The sequence below is a fragment of the Macrobrachium rosenbergii genome, chromosome 27 (assembly GCF_040412425.1).
Source record: "Macrobrachium rosenbergii isolate ZJJX-2024 chromosome 27, ASM4041242v1, whole genome shotgun sequence".
Classification (NCBI taxonomy): Eukaryota; Metazoa; Arthropoda; class Malacostraca; order Decapoda; family Palaemonidae; genus Macrobrachium; species Macrobrachium rosenbergii.
This window is the reverse complement of record NC_089767.1, coordinates 15,895,625-15,900,149: the sequence shown is the minus strand read 5'-3', so window position 1 is coordinate 15,900,149 and position 4,525 is coordinate 15,895,625. Positions and strand designations below refer to the sequence as shown.

The following is a 4,525-nucleotide window of genomic DNA, read 5'->3' as shown; positions in this document are numbered from 1 at the left end:
GCAGAGATACATAGTTTGTACATTATATATATATATATATATATATATATATATATATATATATATATATATATATATATATATATATATTTATATTTATATATATACTTCCTTATATAGCGATTTATATTTCTGACTTCACCACCTAAACCTTCGGATTTTCTCTTTCTTTCGTACTTTAGGTTTTTGGTTACCGGTACTGTCGGCTACCACGTACCGGCTAGAGTCTGTGCACCGTTTTTCGCAAACAATGAATTTCACCTGCTGCTGTTATCATCAGCGTAGCTAATTATTTCTCTAGCAATATCACAGTTGGCACTGGCACCAGTGGTAATATCGGAAAAGCAGCAGTATTAATTAGTACATAGATTACTGGCGATTGTTTTTAGATAATTTCAACCTGACCTCCGTAACTTTAGAGGGTTTCACTTTGTGAAAATAAAGCAGAGGATCTGAGAGAGAGAGAGAGAGAGAGAGAGAGAGAGAGAGAGAGAGAGAGAGAGAGAAGAAAAGTAACCAAAGTTTAGATGAAGCAGTAATAATGACTCAATACAACAACATAGACGTGTATTTTTGTTGAGAGTAAAAGTTTGCCTGTTTACTTGAAGTGATTTTTAAGAAGATTTTATAAATCGAGAACTGCCAAAGCTGTTTATCGGACAGACTTGAAATGACGATACAAAACTCACAGGATTCAATAGATGATTTGTTTTTGAATGGGAGGTGAATTACAGTTAAAGAAGCTGAACAGCTCGGTGGAAAGGAATCACAGAGAACAGAGGACAGCAAAAGCAGAAACAGTGAGCTCACTTATGTGACGCTTGAAATATCACACGGCGGATATGGCGGCCTAAGATTTCTACCGTCACTCGCGTCTACGTCTCACTGGGGATCGCATCTGTGAAGTTAGAGTGTAATTCCAAACGCGCATTGCTTATGAAAAAATAGGCTGTCTTATCTTCGTCCCTACGAGCTGCTTCAGTAGAAAGAGCCCGTGCCAGAACATAGTATGCTTACACTCAAACAGTATACCCGCGCGTCCGTTTTGTGGTGACGTCAGACAATACAATCACTGTTTGTAAGGACTCTGGTAAGAAGCATAAAGCAATGAAATTGGGAACAGAGATATCTTGACCAGTGTCTACGATGGGCCGCACAAAGCACACTGTAAGCAGTAACTAATTACGAGGAGACTTGGTAGCGAAATGAACTAGTTTATTGTTACAGTATATAGAATACAGACCTATAACTGAACGCACTTCTTGGTAAACACTATTTATTTGCTAAAGAACGAAGGTGCCCCTCTGAATTTAGCTTCTGATCAACGACATCCGCTACACATCTTGATTGCACTTTAATGTAGCCTACAATGATTAGATAAAACACATTTAGAAGGAAAAACAAGAGAACAGTCTAAGGTTAATCGGCCTGGTTGCTGAAAGGATCCTACTTTCTCATGATTGATTTTTCTTAGAATAACAGATTTAGCGAAAGTAGATAGAACTTCCCTGAATTAAACTTTTTCTTAAAAACACGAAAGGATACCGGGATCTGACGTAGTCAAAGAGCAAAAGTACCGAAAGATTACAGAAAATGAGTTCGTGGGACAGTCTTTGAAAGGAGTGTCCTTCAGAGGCCTGATAGGTGCCAATTGACAGTAACAGAAAAATAATGACACTCGCCAAAACTGTTTAGACTAGAAATCTTCAGCACAATACTGCAACGAAATAATATAGCTATAGCCTATATAGTCGCACACGTGTGACAGAACAAACAAAATGTGGAATACTTTACCGGTGCTCTCTCAGTGACAGTCAAGATTATCAATGTGCAGTTCAGTATTTAACAAGTTAAGAATCTATCGCTTCGCATCTGCATTAAATTTTTTCTATTGTAAAAGATCTGATTGTCTTCCTGTAATGAAGGAAAGAACTTTTCTCGTTTGCACACGTGCGATCGAAATTTCAAAGTCATAAAAAAAAACATTACCAAAATTCCCTTTATCTAATGATATTTAAAAACAAATCTTTGAATCTGAAGACTAATGAAAAGTAACTTGAAATTTTCCAAGGTATTAAGTGGAAAGGGAACTTACTACTGACGACGACTAAAGCAAAGAAGAGGAAAGTCCCGACAATTACGGAGTCCTTCATTGTTATCCAGATAGAGGCCAAAGTGTTCACTGGGAGGCTGATGTGTAGGAAAATCCAGACGAGGGGAAGCTACCCAGCAGACTCTTAGAGGATAAGAGGAGGCGACGAAGTGTAATCGGCCTCTGGAATGAGGGGTAATTTGAGGTTGAGAGGGTTATATACCGGAGGCGGGGCTGCTGTGTTCTCTCTCCTCCTCTAACCCAAACCCACGCGCAACACGTCGCCACACCCCCATCCTAAGCCCCCCCCCCCCCTTTACCCAATTACATACGTTGACCTGCGGTCGCCACAAACGTACGAACCAATGCTTTCGGATGAGTTGATTTTTTTAACTATTGGCGGGAAAACCAAGCTGTCATCACGTACTTAATAGTATACGTGCAAATATCATAACAAGTGTGATCCAGCGATAAATTAGGAAACAAGTTTACTCTGGACTCAAAAATGTATGAAATAAGGATAAAGAAAAGAGGTTATTCTCTCATGGAATAATTCCTTCCCGGAAACTTCAGATCCCACCAGACTTCAGCAGAGCCGTAAAGTATTACACGAATGCAATTAAGCCTTTTATCCGAATGCTGTAATAGCTCAGCCTATTAATTCTCTCTCTCTCTCTCTCTCTCTCTCTCTCTCTCTCTCTCTCTCTCTCTCTCTCTCTCTCTCTCTCTCATTTTCCCTTTTTATATGAAGTTTCTTAGTAACTTAGTCTCGTCTTCCTACGCGATATGCGTGAATTATCCGCACTTTCTAGTGTGCCTCGTACTACACGCGAAGGAATCATTTGAGTAATTTAGGCCGTAATAACGTCACTGCCATCCCGATCATCTTAATCATCGAAAGTCTTCCGTCGAAAGAAGAAGAAGAGGGGAAAACAAAGGCTGGAAATAATCCACAAAACATACATCACGAACGATGGTGACAACTAAAAAGACCGTTACTGAGGATACAATGATGGGAAGAGTTTCTGCTTTGGCTGGTACATTACTACTCCCAAAACGAATATTATACAGCAGCTGCATCAGATTGCCATTGAAACTTTATTTAGCTGAAATCAGTGGTAGTGACACAGACAAGATGAATAAGTAGGGATATCAGCAGGATTAATCTAATTACATTTTATTTTAAAAAAATCGTCATTTTAGTTTTAGTAACTGGGTAAGAAAAACGACAGCTGTCTTAAGTATCTAAATGTAACCTTAAAGAGCAAATCAGCTTTACAGTTTTACTAAAAATAGCTGATAAACCTAACAGAAACTGAAAGGTAGAATCAAAATAACGAGGAAGGAGCAGGAATATAAATGCATTTATTTTTAGAATCAAAATAGCTGATAAATATAAATGCAGAAACAGAAAGGTAGAATCAAAATAACGAGGAAGGAGCAGGAATATAAATGCATTTATTTTCCACAGAAAGGTAGAATCAAAATAACGAGGAAGGAGCAGGAATATAAATGCATTTATTTTCCACAGAAATATCAAAATAACAGCAGGAATATAAATGCATTTATTTTTTATTTTATTTTCCACAGAAAGGTAGAATCAAAATAACGAGGAAGTCTTTCATTTCCGTAGTTTTGAAGTCTTTCATTTCATGAAAAGATCGTAGATATAAGGAATACATAATAAAATACAAATAAATATAAAGAGTAAATGCTTAGGGTTTATTTTAAAAACATAGCAGGTTTCTGATGTCACTAAAATTAACCGAGAACGGACAGGAGACGAAGGCGCATTAATAGATGAGTGGTTTCATTCGCGGGGATAAATAAAGTTAACGAAATGACGCTGCTCTTTCGCCAGTTCCCAGAACATAAATTCTCTCAAAAACTTTTTTCACTCCGTTTCTCGAAATTTTCCCAGCTTTTTTTTTTTTTTAACAGTGACGAGGACATTTCATGCCTAAATCATATAATCCGGGGAATTGGAAATAGCTTAGTCCAGCAATAGAATATTTCGGGAAAAACGAATCATTGTGATTAGGAAAAATAATGGTTGAGGCGGTATTTTGATATGCGATTATCTTACAATTTCCTTCGTGTAATATTGAAATGGAACTAACCTCTCCTAAGGGGATACAGATTCCTCTTCATCGTACCCATGTAGATGCAAAACACACATATATATATATATATATATATATATATATATATATATATATATATATATATATATATATATATATATATATATATGTATATATATATATATACATATATATATATATATATATATATATATATATATATATATATATATATATATATATACATACTGTATATATGTATATGTGTGCATATATATATATATATATATATATATATATATATATATATATATATATATATATATATATATATATATATATTCGTGTA

The 4,525-nt window shown here is 35.8% G+C and overlaps 1 long non-coding RNA gene across 1 annotated transcript in view; it reads right to left on the bottom strand.

The window, feature by feature from the left end:
* LOC136853254 (uncharacterized) overlaps window positions 1-2,282 on the bottom strand; it is an 8,445-nt gene extending 6,163 nt beyond the window's left edge. The window contains exon 1 of the long non-coding RNA XR_010857397.1: window positions 2,096-2,282. This is a non-coding gene — a long non-coding RNA (uncharacterized lncRNA). The remainder of the gene's footprint in view (window positions 1-2,095) is intronic.
* Window positions 2,283-4,525: the final 2,243 nt, after the last annotated feature.